The sequence below is a fragment of the Gopherus flavomarginatus genome, chromosome 17 (assembly GCF_025201925.1).
Source record: "Gopherus flavomarginatus isolate rGopFla2 chromosome 17, rGopFla2.mat.asm, whole genome shotgun sequence".
Taxonomy (NCBI): Eukaryota; Metazoa; Chordata; order Testudines; family Testudinidae; genus Gopherus; species Gopherus flavomarginatus.
This window is the reverse complement of record NC_066633.1, coordinates 15,171,756-15,193,153: the sequence shown is the minus strand read 5'-3', so window position 1 is coordinate 15,193,153 and position 21,398 is coordinate 15,171,756.

Here is a 21,398-nt window from a genome sequence, read left to right as displayed (position 1 = left end):
TTATTTGAAGAGAAGGTTTAATCTGATAGGGTGCGGACAGAGAATTAATGGATTTTCAATGAGTTGTACGGCACTCCAGAATGGCGCAGGAACAAAGCAAACATTCTGCTGCTGCTTCTGCTGCTGCTGCTGGGGGGTCAGAGCCGTGTCCCCAGCAGCGAGCAGGCAGCTGGAGCAGAAATCAAAAAAGCAATTGAGAAATAGTCAGCTAAATCCCAGAGACACTGGGAGGGATAAAAAAATGCCTGCTAGGCCTGATCTTCTCTTAATTAGCTCAGAGTTTGGTTTGGTTTGGATAGAGCCAGGGAGGGTTGTCCCTAAAGCAGCAGTCATGCCCTGGGAGACCTGGAGGGAAGCCAGACTGGCCGAGGAAGGCAGGGGCCAGTGTGTGTGTGGTGGGGGAGGGACAATGGAGTGAGGCGATGGGATAACCCATATGGCCAGGATAGGCAAACTGGTCTGGGAAAAGCTAGTCACCATCCCTTACCTTAGCTTTGCCCCTGCTTGGCTAAGCAGCTCTTCAGCCAAACAGGACCCCACCCCTCACAAATCTCCTTCTCTGTTGCAAAACTCAGCAGGCACAAACTTGGGAACCTAACAGCACTCTGGTTTACATTTCACTGGGCTTTGTCACGTGTTGGTGTCAGTCAGAGACTTGTCTACACCCAGCAAGCCGGAGACACGTGTCTATGCAGCAGGTTCATTCCCTCCTCAGGAACAGACACCTGATATCAAAGCATTCTGAGAGTTCATCTGGGAGCTGATCATTGCCTTTTCCACATGGGGCTGGCATATAATTCTTACCGGTGGGACAGCCCTGACCCGGCTTGTATTCAAAAGTTTCTCTGCCCAAAGAACTATGTCCTTGTCTGATTGAGGTCTGAGGTAAAGTGACAAAGTTCCCTTTGACTTCAGTGGACCTGGATTTGGCCAGTGGAGAATTTCTAAAGACTGGGTTAAAGTGATTTCCCTCCTTCCTCAGGTTCTACCTTTACCAGTCTTTCGATCCATCTAGCCCCCTCACACCAGAACTATTTTCCTTTTTAGTATCTGAAGCCACTCATGACTGAAGAAGGACTGTGTTATGATTCAGACACTGGATTGGGTCTCAAGAGATCTGAGTTCGGGTCCCGGTTTTGCTGCAGTCTCTCTGGGTGACCTAGGACAAGTCACTTGTTCTCTCTGTACCTCTGTTCCCTATCTGTAAAATGGAGACAATAACCTTCCTTTTCTCCCCTCTTTGTCTGCCTCATCTAGTTAGTCAGACACTGTCTTTTGTGACACACATGTACAGTGCCTAGCACAATGGAGCCTAGATCTCAGTTGGAGTTATAAGTACAAATGATTAATAATAATAAAGCTGTGACACAGGAAGAAGATACAGGTGAAATGATGAACATGGGGGCAGAGAAGCTAATTCCATCCCTATCCAAATAACCCCCCTGAATTTAGTGATGCAGAATCTGGAATGCGCAGTGTGAACGTCATTCCACTGGCAAATGCTTTGTACAGCTCCTATGTTGTCCATTTTTGTTTCTGTGATGGGACCAAAAAAAATAAGGCTGGTCTGATCTGCAGCAGAAAGCAGTTAGGAATATGAAGAGCAGAATGTCAGGTAATAATAGAGAACTCCGATTCCCAGCTCCTTTCACAAATACATTTAGAGGCAGCTTCTCAGAGCCATAAAGATTTTTTTTTTACTACAGTGAAATCTTTAACAAATAATCATTTTACACAGTACAGTTCATCAATAAAAGCAATAACGCAGGGTTATGTAATAAATTAAATATGATGCATAGTTTGAGAGTAATAATACTTTCAGGCATCAACTTCTTGTCACATTAAGGGCTCTGGCAAGTGGGTTTAATATTTGTGGAATTAACAGAATTACTGAAAAGCAGAGAAGAAGCAAGACAGCAAGAGAATGCCATCTTAATTGTTTAGAGACAGAGATTGTGTTTCTTGCTGAGAATGCAACATACTTTCGGGGTTTTGGAGAGTTCCCTGGAGTTGGGGGAGGGAATGGATGTATGTTAGGGAGGAAGAGAGAACCTACAATAAATATATTAATAATTCATAGAATTTAAGGCCAGCTAATCCAACCTTCTATCTCAACGATTAATAAATCTTGGCATATTCAGAGTCAGATTGTGTTTTCAATAGAGCTGGCTGGGAATGTTTCAACAAAATGCTTGTTCATTGGAAAATGTGGGTAAAATCAAACCCCAAACTTCTTTGTGGGAAAAGGCTGGTTTTCACAACTTTCTCAACTAAAAAAAAGAAAAAATAAGTTTTGAAATTGTTGAAATGTCTTGTTTTGACCTTCTTGGAAGGAAAAAAATTGCTTTTTCTGGTTCAAAATGACTTTTGCTTTAGAAATATAAGCTAATTAGAACAAAAAGCATTTATAAAAATTCATCACGATCAAAACAAAATGTGTTAAAATTAGCTTGACAGAATGCTTTGATTGACCTAAATCCTTTTTTTTTTTAATATTTGTTAAAAAACTTGCAGGATGGGAAATCATTTCCTGCCCAGCTCTACACTCATCTATGCATAACCCAAGTATGCATAACCCACACTTGCCCAGAGTGGCTCTTTGTCCAACTCTAAGACCGTGAGAATATGCTCTAGTCTTTGAGTGAACAGACCTAAGCCTTTGGTTTAAGACCTAGAGGTATTTTAGATCAGAGGTGCAAGGCTCAATTCCTGTAGATAACCCAGTCAGGATCATTGTTATCAAGTGTGAACCTTCTGGGGAATTTGAACTACTGGAATTCGGCACTTCTGAAAATCTGGGAGCCAACAAAGGATTCCGCAGAAGAGCGATAAACTGAATGTAGGTATCCTGAGTTCCAATCCAGCCCAGTTACTCAGGATTTAAGGCTGAGTGGAATGTGGCCCCACAGTTCACTGTTTTATGTGCTGTGCAAAGGTGAGTGAATATGGGTGAGTTCTTCAAGGTCACACAGTTAGTCCGGGGCAGAGATGAAAACAGACTGTCTAGTGGTTAGAACACATCACGGGAGTCAGAAAACATAGTCATACTCCCTCTCCATGCCACGTGCAGTTTGTTGTCCAAAAAAAGACAATCGAGTAGTAAAATAAAATTATCGGTGTCTCGTTCTTTCCATTGATGGGGAAAAAGGCTTCGCTAGAGTCCTTCTTCTATAATGGAGCAAACGTAGCCACATTTCTTCTTCCTATTGCCCCTTCCACTTCAGGAGGGGTGGTCTCATGTCTTGCTCCAATCTGTAGTAAGAGTCACCCTTCTTTTGTCTCAGCTTCTGGTAGCATGGCCAGCCCATTGGCAGTGCAACTTTTTCACAGGTGTAGAAGGATGGAAAGGGACAAACCAAGAGGAAGCTGTTAAAGGACAATGCTTGGATAGTAGATGATGATTTCAGTGGTTCTGTTCCACCTTTTCTCTCTACTGTCCCCTCAGAGTCCAAAGCCATGAGTGTGTTCATATTATTGGCAGCCTGGGCAATACAACAATGAGCTGGGCAGGTTTTTGACCTTGGCAGTGCTCTAATATGATTGGACGGGAATCCTTGATGTTGGAAGGGAATTGTTTCACAAGCCGCAGCCAACAATGCGAGGGCCAGCTTTGTTCCTCATGAGCCGGCCTCTGAGTTATCGGCCAAGCTTTCGGTAATGACCTTCAGGCTCCCTGAGTTAGTATGTCCATTTGGAATATCTCTGCCACCTCCCTTTTTGTGTGAAACATGCCAGCCACCTAATCCCCTGAACAATAATATTTTGGCTATTTAATGTCTCTGAATAAATATCAGCGGGAGCTGCAGACAAAGAGGCAAGGAGTGAGCTGGGAACTGTTCATGCTAATAAGAGTCAGAACAACAACCACGAAAAAAACCTGTCACCAGAGCAGAGGTGGATATATGCAATTGAAAGTGATGCAGAGTGGAAGCTGCAGCAACTGGAAGAGATGTGAACTTGCCAGATTGATAGATTCTGTCAGCACTGAGGTTCTCCCTGTGATGTTCTTCTCTGCTGTCATAAAGGGTCACCATATCCTGGGCAAAAATGGAAAACTCAACTTCCATCTTCTTGGACCGTAAACTGTTTGGGGAAAGGGCAGTCATTTTGTCCTGGGTTCGCAGAGCCTCTAGCACAATGGGGTTCTGGTCCCTGGCTGGGGCCACTAGGTATTATAGCAACACAAACACATAATGCATTTTTTCCTGGAATAGCCCTGTGCTATCCCTCCGGTGCACTTCATCCTTGATCTAGCCTCCAGAGGCAGGGAGAAACTGATTCTGCATCTGGGATCATTTGATTCTGCACTCCCCTGACTTGCTTTATCAACTACTTCTATAACACTCTGGAGAAGCACATCTGAGGGGGCAATTTATTCTATGTCTTGCCAGTGGGGAGAATGAGATGGCCATACAGAGGTACTGTCTCCAAAAAGCCCTAATGCTATGATTCTTTTTAGTGCTTGACCTCGGAGAGTGCAGTTAAGGGACAGTTTGCTGGGAACCTTCACCTTTCTTCTGTGCATGAGCTCCCAGATGCCATATAGATCTCCCTTTCCATCCCTTTGTGTCCATGCCTTCAATGGCTTCTGTACACTTAACACAGGCATGTTGGAGAGGTGGCTAAATATTTGACCTAGTTCTGTTGGAAAGGCTAATTCAGAAAGGATTGGCCGTTTACATGGATCACAAGAATATCCAGAGTTGCAGATGGTTTGTAAACACTCCTGCTTCTAGGTTTAAGGTGACCTCTCACTAACGGGAGCTGTGAGCAATCTTTTCCTGTGGGTAGGTTATTCCAAAATTGTCTATTGCAAGGCTGGTATGAACAGGACATGGGACTAGATGAATCTGTTCCATTTCGGCAGCCGCCTGAGGCCTGTGTAATCAGCTTCCTCCAGTTGAAAGGATGGTTTTGTGGTTAAAGCACTGGACTGAAATCAGGAGTTCCCAGCTCTGGCTCTGCCACAGCAGCCTCCCTGGAAATCCATTTCTTTGTGCTGCATTATCCTGTGTGTGGAACAGGAGTAAGAATCCTTCCTTACTTTACACGGAGTGTTCAGAGGTAAATGCTTTAATATTCGGGAGGTGCTAAAATACCCGCCTGGGAGGCAGAGTGGTATCCTGATTTGCAGGAGAAAGTGAGAGCGAGGGACCAGGCTCAGCCAGACATAGGGATAGGATCATGAATTTAGTAAAGAGCTGTTTTACAAAATGTCGAAACTTACAATTTGGAGACTCAGCTGTGTGTCCTAATGGTGTATTAGCCACCTAATATACCTTGGAAAATGTTTTTATAGGCAAGGAACAGAATAAATATAGGGAAAGTGTGAAAAATGTTAACTGAGGCAGAAGCTGCCCGCAATAAGACTGCGTTAGTAAAGTGATCATGGAGGAAGCACAACATGCAGGACAAGGAAAGTGTTTGAGAAGACCGGGACCTGACAGGAACACCTGTCCGTGTAGGGGCAGGAGGAAAAATGATCTGTTTGTGCAGATCAGGGAACAAGAGAAAGCAAAAAGTGAACTTCCACATTGTTCCCCTGGGCCTATTACAATCCAGCTAAGGCCAGTATTTTCAAAAGAGCTCAGCCCATTTGAAAATCTGTCTATAATTGTCACAACAGAACTGCTGAGTGCTGAGCCCTTTTTAAAAATCTTGTCCCAAATGTTAACGTTGAGGACTTGAAAATCTGCTCATGGGCTTTATTGGAAGTTTAGACTTAACAGCCTGCTCTGTCTAGGACATGTCTGCTGTCCTTACCTGAAGTAGTCACTTTTCTGCACAGGACATTGACTGTCACTGAGGATGAGAGGGAACATATGTGTGTGGTGAGAGTATCTATCAAAAATATTTATCTGGTCTCCATTGCTGTAGTATCTGAGCAACTCACAGTCTTTAATGTAGTCATCCTTATACCGCTTTTAGGTAGGGCACTGCTATTATCCCGCCCTTGTACAGATGGGAAACTGAGGCACAGAGTGAGTTAGGGCCAGATTGTAAAGGTATTTAGGCACGTAAGGATGCACACTGATGCCTAATGGGATTTCCAAAAACACGTAGACCCTAAGTGACTTCCCTCAGGTCATGCAGGAAATGAGTGGCAGATCAGGGGATTAACCACAGATCTGCCCAGATTCCAGGCCAATCCTGCAACTTCCGGGCCACTCTTCCACCCAGTGCGAAGCAGACAGAGGTTACAGAACCTCTTTCACAGCTGTCTCCACTGGCAGAAACCGGTGAGAACCTTTGTTTGAAATTTTGCACAAAAGCTTTTGATGATCCCCCTCCCCCCAGCAATTTTTCATTCTTCACATTTTGCCTTTTCGATGAAATTTGAAATGTTCATGTTTGAGTCAAAACCTTGCAAAATGCAAATAAACAATTTTGAAGGTGCCTTTTGCATGGAATCGGATCTATTTTTGTCTCTCTGATTACCTTGCATCGTTCTAGTCACCGTGCCTGGTTCTGAACTCCACAGCACACTCCTCTTGTCAGCATATTTTTGGATTATTGCTCATTGTGATCAATCCTTTGCTGTGTTCACTTTCATATGAGCCAAATTTTGATCTTGGGTACTGAGTCATGCATAAAGCGGATCAGATTCAAAGGGCCAGATTGTGTCTGAGCCTAACATGGCAGGAGAGCTAAAGAAACCTTCCTCTACTTACTCTCACTGCAGAAGGGTCAGGCACCGTAGCAGTCAGTACGCTAAGGGAAGGACAAAGACTGCTCCAGTACCAAAGGACAGAAATCCTCTGAAATACCCATTCAAAAAATTTAACAAAAAATGGCTTTTTAATAAAAGAAATTTCTGTAGGGACTGCATGTTTTTTATTACAGATTTCGGGGGGGGGGGAGTGCAGATGTTTGGTTTGTTTTACTTTTGTTTTTTGTTTTTCCAAAAAAGCTGGACAATTTCCACCCCCCAAAATGGATGGGAACTCTTTTTTTGCAACTGCAAAGTGGGAGAATAAAAAGAGGTTTTGAATTTTTTATTTTTTCATCTGCCAAAAACCATCATTTCATCTCCCAGCTTTTGGGAGGGTTTCGATGGAAAAATAGCCAGCTTTTTGGGAAGGGAAAATGCCAAGACTTTTTCAGGAGGAAACAACATTCCCTGAACAGCTCAAGTGAGGAGGGAAGGGTTGGAACTGGGGTTATGGCATCCTCTGCACTGGGTCACAAAGCGTATGGACAGGGACACATATACGCTCACTATGCATCAGGGTTCTGTGGTCCCGCGGTTGTTTCCCAAGATCCCCATGGTGCAGTGAGATAGTACCACTGCCAGTGCAGGCTGTTGTGATAATATTGTATGGCCATAGTCTGACTCACATGGAATTATGTGCGAGCATCTGAGGTCAGTTCAAAGCCACATCCATGAAATGTAACGCCAGGTATGTCTCTGTCTTCTTAGCTGATACTAGGGAGCCTCCTCACCTGCTCACTCTCTTATATGGCCCCCATCACCATGGTGTCTGAGCATCCCACAGTCTGTACTGCATTTATCCTTGCAACATCCCTCTGTGGTAGGCATTACTACCCCCCAGAGAGGGGAATGAATTACTCAGAGGTTCATTGACTTGTCTCAGGTCTTACAAGAAATGTCTGGTAGAGCAGAGAGCACTGAACCCAGGTTTCCCAACTTCCCAGCTAGCCCCCTAACCACTAGGCAATCCTGCCTCTCTATCAATCATCCCCTGTCAATAGTTTTTCTGGCTCCTGAATCTTCTGATACAGAACTCAAAGGTCCTTTGTCAGTGTCACCACTGGGGGCTCGCTTTCCCCACTCATTATAACCATCCCTGCTAGGAGTTCTCCTACAGACATGTTGAGATGGACAAGTCAGGCAGAGAACCCCAGATTTACCTGGGATGTGCCCCGGTGAGCCGGACTAGGCGTTGGATTCATGCAGAACAAACTTCTGACCAAATGGATGTTTCACTTGTTATTTGTGCTGCTCAGCTGCTCACCAGATGAACATGAGAAGCCTTGCACAGCAGGTCCCAGAAATCCAACATGTCCAGGGGTGTGTGTGTGTGTGTGTGTGTGTGTGTGTGTGTACATGCACTACAGAGCAGGCTACCCTAAGCAAACAGGAACTATATGCTCCTGACAATGCACAGCCATCCACGCAATGAACAGCTTTAAACACTGTGCTGCCCTAGGCAACTGCCTGCATGCTGGAGACAGCTGAGTGTGTGTGTATGTGTGCATTAAAGAAACCACAACACAGAGACAAACAGACAGCACCCTTCCTGTTCTTCATAACCCCTTCCCCTGGAGGTACCGTCTCCTTCAGATTTAACGCTCCTGTGACTGTGCTAGAGACACCACTGCCTCTGATTCAATGAGATGGATGCCATAGCCTCTCGTTACAGACCTGCTGCTTCCTTGGCTGGCTGGAAGATACGCATCAGTCAAACCCAAGTTCTAGGGCTTAATGCAGAGCAACTCAACTAAGTTCTCTGGCCTGTGTTGTATGGGAGATCAGACTAGATGATCTAGATCTGTTCAGGAGCTAGCAAAGAGGATCAGCAAATGGGAGTTTTGCAAGGTCGTCCTCCAGGTGAAGGAGGAGCGACTATGTGACCCTTGGGGTGAGTCTGTTGGGCTGTTTGTTGTTGGGGCTTGCTTGCTTGATGTGTGCCCATTTGATTGAAATTTATAGTGTGGACTGTTTGCGGGGCCCTGTGCTGAGCCTAGGCAAGGTTAAAAGTTTTCTAACAAGGCTCTAGCCTGCAGTCCTTTGGATACCTGAACAAGGGAGTTGGGCTGACTCAGGGAGAACAGGGTTTTAAAAAGCCAGCTCCTAAGTGACCAGGAGCAGAAAACGGGAGTTTTGCAAGGGCGAATGAGAGCCAAATACCCCTAAAAACACTCTTCAAACTTAGGCCAATAACTCCCCCCTTACCCCCGCCTGAAAAAAAAAAGATGAATGAACAAGAAAAAAAACCCCACAAGAGTAAAAATAATGCAAGCAGCAATCCAACAACAAAGTGGAGGCTATCCAGTTTGCTGCACTGAATGCAGCATGTATGATGACCAGCCTTGTGGGCAGGTGGTGTATGTGTTCATTTGGTGGAAGGAGCTCATGGTCTTCAGAGACCGAGTACATGTTCTAGAGACCAGAGTAGCTGAACTATGGAGGAACTAAGAGACACAGAGAGATACATAGACAAGACTTGCTGGAACACAGTGGATCAGTCCCAACCCCACTGTGATAACCTCTGTGCTGTTGCAGAGGATGAAAATCTCAGGGAAGGAGAACATCAAGCTGGAGTGGAGGGAAACGATCCCATAGTTGGATCCTCTTCTTCCAGATGATGGCATGGCATCCTTTCCTACTGAGCATACCCCTTTGGGGTAATAGTAATGAGAGTTTTGATCATTAGAGACATAAATAGCTGGGTTTTGTGATGACCAGGAGAACCACATGGTGAATTGCCTGCCAGGTGCAAAGGTTGCAGATCTCTTGAGACATCTAGAAAGGCTTATGTGACATAGGGAAAGGTAGGAGAGACGTCCTGGGTGATAAATTTAGGCTTCTAGGTAAGAGACTAAAGTCCAGGACCACCATGGAACTGGCATTGCAGTTCCATGCACAGGGCTAGTTAGACAGGCAGAGCTGCAGGTTCTCAATGTGTGGAAGAGACTATGGTGTTTCAAGGCATGATTTAGGTTTATTAGGAACTGGGGAACCTTTTGGAAAAGAGGAACTTATACAGAATAGAGGGTGGGGAGTCCACCTAAACCAAAACAGAACTGACTGCTGGCATTAAATTAAAAACGTTGTAGAGAAGTTTCTGAACTAAGGGTTGGAAGAAAGCCGATAGTGGTGGAGGAACACCTAGTTCAGATAGAAACATCTCTTAGAGGAGGATTTATTAGAGGGAGCATCTCTCTCTCCTAAAGAGGAGAGGATAGAAGCTGATAAAATACTGGTAGGACCTGAAAAGAAACAGTCAAATGAAAAAAAGTGTCCCATTCAATTACATCATCTGAAGGCAAACAACTCAATATTGACACATTTTATAAGCATGAGCATAGAAATGCTAGAAGTCTAAATACTAAGATGGGTGAACCTGTGTGCCTGATATTAAATGAGAATATTGATATACTTGGCATCACAGAAAGGTGGTGGAATGATGATAATCAATGGGAAGCAGTAATACTAGGGTACAAAATATACAGGAATGACCGAGTAGGTCGTGCTGGTGGGGAAGTGGCTCTTTCATGTGAAAGAGAGTATAGAGTCAAATATTGTAAAAATATTAAATGATTCAAACTGTAGTACAGAATCTCTATGGGTCGAAATTCTATGTTTGACTAATAAGAGTATAGCAGTAGGGATATATAACTGACCACCTGACCATGATGGTGATTGTGAAATGTTCAGGGAGATTAGAGGGGCTGCAAAAACAGAAAACCCAATAATAATGGGGGATTTTAACTATCCCCATACTGACTGGGTACAATCTCAAAATGGGATGCAGAGATAAAGTTTCTAGACACCATAAATGACAGCTTCTTGGAGCAGCTAGTCCTGGAACCCACAGGCGAGAGGCAATTCCTGATTTCATCCTAAGTGGCATACAAGATTTGGCCCAAGAGGTGAATATAGTTGAACTGCTCAGCAATAGTGACCATAATATAATTAAATTTAACATCTTTGGGAGTGGAGTGGGGATACCAAAGAACCCCACCACAGTTGTATTTAAGTTCAAAAAGGAGAATCTCACAAAATGAGGAAAGAGGTTAAATGAAAACTAAAAGGAACAGTCAAAAGAGTGAAATGTCTGCCAACTGCATGGAAACTTTAAAAGCCTCATAACAGAGGCTCAAATTAAATGTATACCCCTGAAATAAAAAAGAATACAACAGCAACAGTACGAGAACCATAAAATGCCATCACGGCTAAACAGCAGAATAAAAGAGGTGGTTAGAGACAGAAAAACAGCCTTTAAAAATTGGAAGTCCAATCCTACTGAAGAAAGTTGAAAAGAGCATAGACTCTGGCAACTCAAGTGTAAAAATATAATTTGACAGGCCAAAACAGAATTTGAAGAGAAACTAGCAAAAGATATAAAAGCTAACAGCAAATTTTTTTAAGTACATCAGAGGCAAGAAGCCTGTCAAACAATTGGTGGAGCCACTCAACGATTGAGGTGCTAAAAGAATACTCAGGGAAGACAAGGCCATTGCAGAGAAGCTAAATTAATTCCTTAAATCAGTCTTCATTGCAGAGGAGGTGAGGAAGATTCCCACACACCTGAGCCATTCTTTCTAGGCGACAAATCTGAGGAACTGTCCCAGATTGAGGTGTCAATACAGCAGGTTTTGGAATGAATTTATAAATTAAACAGTAATAAGTCACCGGGACTAAATGGTACTCATCCAAGGGTTCTGAAGGAACTCAGATATGAAATTGCAGAACTCCTTACTGTTAAATGTAACATAGCACCTAAATCAGCATCTGTTCCAGATGACTGGAGGATACCTAACCTAACACCATTTTTTTTTAAAATGGGATCCAGAGGTGATCCTGGCAATTACAGGCCAATATGCCTAACTTCAGTACTTTGCAATTTGGTTGAATCTGTAGTAAAGAACAGAATTATCAGATACAAAGATGAACACAATATGTTGTGGAAGAGTCAACATGGCTTTTGTAAAAGGAAATCATATCTCACCAGTCTATTAGAATTCTTTGAGGGGGGTCAACAAACATGTGGACAAGGGTAATCCACTATATATAGTGAACTTGGTCTTTTAGAGAGCTTTTGACAAGGTCCCTCACCAAAGGTTTTTCAGCAAAGTAAGCAGTCATGGGATAAGAGAGAAGGTCCTCTCATGGATCAGTAACTGGCTAAAAGACAGGAAACAAAGAATAGAAATGAACAGTCAGTTTCCACAGTAGACAGAGGTAAATAGCAGGGTCCCTTAAAGATCTGTACTGGGACCAGTGCAGTTCACATATTCATAAATGATCTGGAAAAAGGGGTAAACAATGAGATGGCAAAGTTTGCAGAGGATACAAAATCACTCATGATAGTTTAGTCCAAAACTGACTGAGTTACAAAGGGATCTCACAAAACTGGGGTAACTGGGAAACAAAATGACTGATGACATTTAGTGTTGATAAATTAGGGTGACCAGACAGCAAGTGTGAAAAATCGGGACGAGGGTGGGGGTTAATAGGAGCCCATATAAGAAAAAGACCCAAAAATAGGAACTGCCCTATAAAATCGGACATCTGGCCACCCTGTGATAAATGCAAAGGAATACACATTGGAAAACATAAAACAAAAAAGTGGGATCTAAATTTCTGTTACCATTCAAGAAGGAGATTTTGGAATCATTGTGGATAGTTCTCTGAAAACATCTTCTCAATATGCAGTGGCAGTCAAAAAAGTAAACAGAATGTTCGGAACCATTAGGAAAGAGAGACATCGTAAGACAGAAAATACAATAACACCACTATAGAAACCCATGGTACAACCACATCTTGAATATCATGTGCAGTTCTGGTTTCCCCATCTCAAAAAAGATAAATTAGAACAAGAAAAAGTACAGAAAAAAGCAACAAAAATGATTTGGCGTATGGAACAGCTTCCATGTGAGGAGAGATTAAAAAGACTGGGGCTATTCAGCTTAGAAAGACATGACTAAGGGGCATATGATAGAGGTCTATAAAATCATGCATGGTGTGGAGAAAGTGTGGTTTACTCCTTCACATGGCACACGAACCAGGGTTCACCCAATGGAATTAATAGGCAGCAGGTTTAAAACAAACATAAGGAAGTACTTCTTCACACAAAGCACAGGCAACCTGTGGAACTGGTTGACAAGGGACGTTGTGAAGGCCAAAAATATAACTGGATGAAAAAAAGAACTAGATAATTCCATGGAGGATAGGTTCATCAATGGCTGTTAGTCAAGATGGTCAGGGATACAACCCCATATTCTGGGTGTTCCTAAATCTCTGATTGCCAGAAGCTGGGACTGGACAACAGGGGATGGATCACTTGATAAATTGCCCTGTTCTGTTCATTCCCTATGAAGCATCTGGCACTAGCCACTGTTAGAGACAAGGTACTAGGGTAAATGGACCATTGGTCTGACCCAGTATGACAATTCTTATGTTCTTATCTGATGATCCTTTCTGGCCTTAAAATGTATGAATTTTATGGAAGGTATCTAAGAGTTGGGAGGGGTGGGGGGATTCGTCCAGATACACAATGCTGGAGCTGGAACATGTGCCAGCCTGTCATGGGTCTCAGAAGAACTCACTTCATTGGTGGGCAAGTGGTAATACAATCTTTCAGGATTCCTGCTGGGATAGGAAGCACTTTCTCTTGGTGAGATGCTGGAGTATTTGCCTCATACCAGTAATTCAGATCAGTGGGGTCCTTCCCACCAGCTCCACCCACTGCAGTGTTTCATGATATGCTGGTGAGAAAAGGGGAAACAGCTTGTGGAGAAGCCTAGATCTAGAGTGTGATATCAGAATTGGATTTGATATCACATTGATTTTACACCAGTGGAACTCTATTGCTTTCAGTGGAGTTATTTCTGTTTGACCCCAGTGCAGGGGTGAGGATGTTGGGCCGTATTCTCAGAGGGTGTAAAACCTCCATAGCGTCACTGATCTGAGGATCTGCCTCATTGACTCCAACAGAGTTACTTCTGATTTAGGCTAGGGAGGGTGGCAAGAGTATGAAGCATTGACTCCAGCTATCTCACATCAAGCTGAGCCTTAGACTAGAAAAAGGCCACTAGAGAGAGAGAGAGAGAGAGACAGGGCGGAAGGAGAAGAAGTTAAAGTCACTGTCTCGCAAATTCCAGCCCCTCAAGTCCCTCAGGAATCATAATCATAAACAGCCTCTTCAAAAACTACGACTATTCTGTTCCTTTCTGTTAGTTCTCCCCCACCCCCCGTCTCCTTCTGTCTTCACAAGCAGCTGAAAAAAATAAATATTTAATGACCCACTTCAATATTTTAATGTAGGTTTCTTGGATAAAATGCCACCGATCTCTGTGTGAAAGGGAGACAATAACGTTACTGCTGTGATGAGAGTCTTAGAGAGAGGGAGTCTTGGAGAGGGGGTAAACCAAGGAGCTAGGGGATGGGGGAGGAAAGGAGAGGGGAAAAGCAGTGAGGAGATGCTACAGAAAATAGAGCAAGATCCTCAGCGAGTGTAATCACCATTGGACAATTGACTTCGATGCTGATTTACGTCAACTGGGGAATCTGACTCATACACTCCCTTCATGATTGTAGGTGAGTGCGAAAACTTGAGTGCTTCTCTATATCCATGACCAGGTCTTTATAGAAAACAAAGCAGAAATTTCCTCTCCCCAGCCCATTTCATCCCTCTAGGGTTTACAACAAGCCTGGTTCATGCTGGGACATGATTTTGGGAGTGAAGGGAGGGCTGAGCGGATATTTGCTCAGTGCAGGCAAGACCGATAAAGCTCGTCATTTATGGACTTTGGCACCTTGATTTCAGGAATTCCCACCTTGCTGGGCTCACCCCAATGGGCACATGGTAATGTTCAGTTTCCAGTGTACCATGGCAGGTAGTATTCAGTTTCCAATGTGTCATACCATTCAACATTTGGGTGACCAGATAGCAAGTGTGAAAAGTCAGGACAGAGGGTGGGGAGTAATAGGAGCCTATATGAGAAAAAGTACCAAATATGGGGACTGTCCCTATAAAATCAGGACATCTGGTCATCCTATTCAAAGTTCAGTTTCAAATGTTTCATGCCCTGCATTTCTGTAGCTGGGCCAGGGGCAATGCATCAAATAATGTCACTTACGTGAACACCTGCCCCCTTGTTCTTGCAAGGCAGAGAGATGGACACAGGATAGGGAAACTGGAATAATACAGTCAGAATTGCTTGTGCAGAGAGACAACCTGGGAGTAAAATGTTAGACTGGTATCCAGCATAAATATTCTCTCTCGGTCTCTCTCTCTCTCTCCTCTGTCTTATCTCAGCCGGAGTCTCCAAGCAACATAATTCTTTGTGAGTTACTTTTGTTACTAAAACCTTTCACCTCATGAAGATGGTTTATTTAATTAGTAGAAGTTCAGGGGTTTTTTTGTCACCGACAGTGCCCCATACATCATCACATCTGGAGAGCCATTTAGCTATAGAATTAATCAAGGTGGTTAATGGCTGAATAGAGCCAGAACCTGCTGTGCTCTTTCCCATATCTCTGCCCCAGACATGAGTCTCCTTCTCAAGAAGTGAAAACCCAAAGGGCATCTTGGCACGTTCGTGAGATGCGCTGCTGCACTGGCATGTGACATGGGCGCTTTGGCACAACTGCAGCTGAGAAAGAGTGATTGGACAGGGAAGGGCATCTTTGGATAGAAGACAATAAACTACAGTCCATTCCTCTTGGACACACTAGGCTTTCTGTATGGCAGCAGTTTTCAACCAGAGGGGCTATGAACAGGTGTCAGGTGTAATCACCATGCCATTCCCATCTTGTTAAATAATAAGGATCCTGGCTAGGTAGAAGGAAGTTAGTGGCAAGTCCTTGTGTGGAAAAGGTTGAGAACCCAGTGCTCTGTCTGTCCCTGGTGAATTCAGGCTCAGCACTAGAGTCTCAAATCAAAAGAAGGCACAGTCTGCTCACATTAAGGTTAATAATAATCTATACTAGATTTCCTTATGTGGAATAGAATTTGGTTCATATCCTGAAAGAAGAGCACCCTGAATTAATTCTGGGCCTTGTTTCATGGGGAAGAGAACAAACTGATTTGTGATTTTATTTTCTTCAGGAAAACTCAGCTCAGATGCATCAACTACAGTTTTCTACAAGGTTCCCCCCACCCCCATTTCTAGCTGGATGAGCTGGCACAAGAAAACCAAATGACTTGCTTGGGTTCACAGAGTCGTTCTGCAAGCTTTAGAAGTCAGGTTCTTCCTGGCTGTGCTTTATCTGTATTACCCATTAGACCATATCCTTGGAATGGAATCTGGGCCTGTCTCCTGGACATGTTGAGCCCATCTATGGTTGCATGTAGGTAGATAAGGTTGTATGAAGTTCTGATGAGTTGGCTGGCTGCTTTTCAGGACTCCTTGTGCAGGTGTGGTGGATTGACTGTCTTTCACTAGGAGAAAGAAATTCTCACAATATTCCTGTTTCCCCACGATAGTGTGCTTCAAGTTCAATTCACCAGCTCTTCACATGTCGGTGCTTTTAAACTCCCTGGCTCTTTGGCATGGCAGATTTGGCTGTGGTGGCTAGTTCTGGTGATAGAGCATTATAAGAATACACAGAACTCTTCATCAGGTAGTTTCAAGGGGAAGGGTTTTATTTATTTATGGATAGGAACAGAAAAAAATCACGGACAAAACAGCTGAATACAAGTAGTTTTAGGTCAAATTGGGAACTGTTCATAATACTTAGAAGCAAATCATTTGAAAATGGCTTCCTATTATCAGATTTAACTGTCCCCCTCCCCATTCCCCTCCAACACCTCCCCACACACACACACACACACACAACACCCATCTTTCCCATGGTACAGATATTATAGAGGTCAGGACCAGGCAGATGGAGGATGGCCAAAAGAATTTGGTTTGCATGGCCAAAGATATGTTTTCCAGTTTCTTATTTTCTCCTGAGTAGCCCTGTCAAGGTGTTCCCCACTCTAAACTTTAAGTACAGATTTGGGGACCTGCATGAGATAACCCCTAAGCTTATTTCCAGTTTAGATCTAGTAGCTGCCACCACCAAATAGTTTAAACAAACATTTATGGGAGAGTCATTTGGAAACTCTGTCTCCCCCCCAAATATTTTCCCAGTCTTTATCCCCCTTTTCCTGGCAGGATTGAGACTGATTCACCTTCCACCAATTCCTGGTGAGCCCAGATAGAAAAAACCCTTGGATCTTAAAACAAGGAAAAATCATTCAGGTTCTTAAAAGAAGACTTTTAATTAAAGAAGAAGGGTGAAAGGAAAACCTCTGTGAGATTAGCATGCAAGCGACTCTCATAGACAACAGATTCAAACCACAGAGGACGTCCCTCTGGGCAAAAACCTTAGTTACACAAAGACACCCAATCTGATTCTCCCTATATGCAAAAACAAAGTCACAGAAGAAAATAAACAGAATCTAATACATTCCTTCTCTAAACACTTACTACTTTTAAGAAATGTTTAATAGCTGATTCCTGGATCCTTCACTCCGGCACAAACTTTTCTGAACAGACAAAGACTGATTTCCCTCCTCCCTCTTTGAAAATCCCCCCATTGGTTCCAGGTGTCAGCTAGGCTATGTGAACTTCTTAATCCTTTACAAGTAAAAGAGGAACTAACCTAGACTGTCTGTTTACGACAACCCCTCTTAAACATAGATACCCCTGGAGTGACTTACAGAACTCACAACATTCCCTCTGTAGCTGCCCACTTTCTGGGCGTTCCTGCCAGTGCGCCCAGCAGTGTAGCATTTTAGAGTCCTTGACTAACAAACAGCTCAAGACCTCTAGCTCTGCCCCCATGCTCCTATCCAGTCTGATGAAGCAAGTGTATTAACACTTGGAAGATGATTTCACAGCCACTTCCCCTGAGGGCATGACTCCCACCCAGCAAAAGTCACAGACACTGAGGCCTTTGTCCCTAGAATTAAGTTCATAGTGTAGTACAGGGATTGGCACACAGCCTGTCAGGGAAATCCACTGGCAGGCTGAGGCGGTTTGTTTACCTGCAGCATCCACAGGTTTGGTTGATCGCAGCTCCCACTGGCTGTGGTTCGCCGTCCCTGGCCAATGGGGGCTGCGGGAAGCAGCGGCCAGCACATCCCTCAGCCTGCGCTGCTTCCCGCAGCCCCCATTGGCCAGGGACGGCAAACCACAGCCAGTGGGAGCTGCGATCAGCCAAACCTGTGGACACTGCAGGTAAACAAACCGCCCCAGCCTGCCAGCGGATTTCCCTGATGGGCTGCATGCCAAAGGTTGCCGATCCCTGGCTCTAGTAAATGTTTCTGTCCCTGGTGACCTATTGGTCTTCAAGGATTGTTTTGTATGTGTAAACGAAGGTGGGTGTCGAGAATGGGGCCTCATTCTTCAAACCTGATTTTGCTCCTTCATATGTAGAAATTATCCACTCCTGTTGGATGCTATTCCCAGCCAGTATTCCCCAGCAGCCCTTTATTGGCAAGGGTTGGGAAGGTCCATAATATGCTCCCAAGTAATGAGGATTTTCAGGCATGAGAGAGGTATACCTTGACATGGCACTAGGCTTCCATAAATAGGAAATGGGTGCATCACTGGCATTATGTCGCTGACCCACAGAGGGATGTACCATTGTTACTGTGGTAATCATTCCTGGGTAGGTGCTAAGGTCCCATATTTAGGATTGCTGGATTATAAGGACATTGGCAGGTAACATTATTGGATGCGCAGTACTAATTGAGGCAGAAGAATGAGACACAATCGATCCAGGATGATGGTGGGGTAAAGATGCCATCATGCTGTTTGTTTTGTGTGTGATGTTCAGCAAATGAACTAATTTATAAATGGGATTAATGTGATCTAGAAAACAGAGAGTCAGGAGTGGAAAGCAGCCTCCCAAACTGCAGAAACCAGAGACTGGATTAGTGTATTAAAAAAAAAAAAGCCAAAGGAAAATATAACCCCCCTAAGTGAAAGAACCACAGTAAGCTCAGCTGAAGTCTATCACACTGAAAAAAGAGGAGCATTCTCATCCAAAGAGCTGTGTTATCTGCATTTCTATGCCTTTGTGCCTATTCTCTTGGGTGCAAATATGCCGCATCATGTTGCCAATTTGGAATCGTATAAATGGAGGAATGCTTCGGCAACAGAGAGAAAGCTGAGCTCTTCTGCACTCTAGCACGGCTTGCATCCTAATGCTCGGGCCGTGTCAGTTGGGTCTGGAACTTGTGCAGCGTGAACTGCCTCACAGCAGTGTACTGCCAATGTCTGGAGCTCCCGACAGCATGAGCTTTCTCACCGCAAATAATCCACAGGCTGAAATTTGACAGTCCAGGCATTATTTATGTATAGAGCTGGTCAGAACACTTCAAAGCTGTCAAAATCCAAATGAAAAATGGGTGTTTTTTTTTTTACCAGTTCCACTATTAATAAGAAAAAAACACGAGTTAAAAAACAGGAGAGATTCACAGCGAAAAAGGGCACCCTCTGTGGCCACTGCAACTTGTAATGAATAAATCAGCCAGCTCCTGTGGTGATCTTCCTGAAAGAGTTGTCCTTTTTCAGAGCAAACAAGGATCCCAGCTCTGCGAACTCCCTTGCAGAAGTGCTTCCTGCCTACTAGCCATGGCTCCAGCAATGTAAGCCTCTTCAGAGCAGTGTATCTTCACTAGTGCCCGAAGTGTGCCAGCCGAGATCTCAAGTAGGGTGAACATCTCCACAGCAGCGGCCTGCGGTCCATATGCCAGACCTAGCTGGGTGAGCAGGGCTGGCTCCAGCTTTTTTACCTCCCCAAATGGTGAAGCGGGGGAAAAAAAGACAAAGCTGATCGGCGGCACTTCAGCGGCAGCTCAATCACACCATTTCATTCTTCGGTGGCAATTCAGTGGCTGGTCCTTCGCCCCCTCTCTTCCTCTTTGGCAGCACTTCAGCGGCAGCTCAAAGAGGAAGAGAGGGACCTAGGAACTCACCGCCAAATTGCCACCAAAGACCCAGACATGCCATCTCTTTCCATTGGCCGCCCCAAGCACCTGCTTCCTTCGCTGGTGCCTGGAGCCAGCCCTGCGGGTGAGCCCCCACAGAGGAATAGTGCCAGATTTCAAAGAATACAGAGTGGTCTGGTGGATAAAGCATTAAGCTAAGTATCAGGAGACTGGAACTGTAGTCCCAGCTCTGACACTAGGTTGCTGTGTAGACAAGTTTCTTTACCTCTCTGTGCTTCTGTTACCCATCCCACCCTTCGTCTATTTAGATTGCAAGCTCTTTAGGGCAGGGACTTTCTCTTAGTACAGGGGTTCTCAAACTTTTGTCCTGGTGACCCCTTTCACATAGCAAGCCTCTGAGTGTGACCCCCACTTATAAATTAAAAATACTTTTGAATATATTTTTATACATATACATGCTGGATGCAAAACGGGGTTTGGGGTGGAGGCTGACAGCTTGTGAACCCCTCCCCCCATGTAATAACCTCGTGACCCCCTGAGGGGTCCCGGCCCGAAGTTTGAGAACCCCCGTCTTAGTATATATTTGTACAATACTTAGCACAATGGAGGCTTGCTCCCAGCTGAGGTCTCTAGACTCCTCTATAACACACACAATGAAAGTTAACACTTTTTGTCCCTCCTACTCTTGTTATTTCCAGGGAAGATGAGCCTGTAAGTGAGCTGGTGTTTTTCAGAAGTTTGAAAAACAAAATGCACTTCAGTTGTCTTTTCCTTAGTGCTGAACTTCACACTATCAGAATAGACAGGCAAACACGGGGAACACACACTGCAAATTAAGAACCAGAAAGCAAAGCAAAGTGGGTGCTGGTGAAATTTTCCCAGAAAAGAGAGAGAAATCTGGAAGAATTCACTGAATAGGTCAGTTAAGCCAAAGAAGCACTGGCGGGGGATGAAGCCAGGAGGAAAGGTTTCTCTCCTTCCTATCAAACAAACATATGCATTTAACTTGTGCCGCAGAGAATCAGCTTGCCATAAATTTTTCCAAACTCATTGTTGTCCCTGGCCTTCTTCACACAGAACATGGAAATTGAGCAACTCCCCTCCATTTGCTGCATTGTCTCTTTGGTGCCATAATTTAGACAACATTTGGCACCTGAGCTCGCCACTGGAGCATAAATGGGTCAAGATCCCCCAGGGTCAGTGGGAGAGGTTGAGGAAGATGGTTCGGTTGTCCCTTCTAGCCTCTCGGACTGCGCAGCAATGAGTGTGGTATAAAGGCCAGATGGATGGATGGATGGAAGCCTGAAGGGATCGTGAGGGGTGGCTAAAGCTTAGTCAGTTATTGGCTGTAAACAAGTTATTTGGCAAAGTTAACCCCCTTTTCAGACTTTGATTTTTACAAATCTGGTCATTATTCTGAAAGATTGGGCAGGTGCTTTCTACAAGCACAGCACAGCCTGCTGGCCACTCGCAAAACACTCACTGTGACCTCAAGGAGTATTAGATTGGCCACCAAAGTCACGTGACATTATTTCTAGTCCCTGGTTGGGTGACTCCCAAACCCACCCAGAGCTTTCAAGTTGGTTGTATGCCAACAGGGGAATCCCATCTATCATAGGAATCCTTCATTGCCCTGTTAGCCAGCTCTCTGCCCCATTTAGGCCAACCGGGCAGCGCAAAGGGATTGGAGCTGGGGCCAGCAGCTTGCCTTTGGTGTGAGGTTTTAAGCCTTGAGCTACCAATGACATGCAATAAACC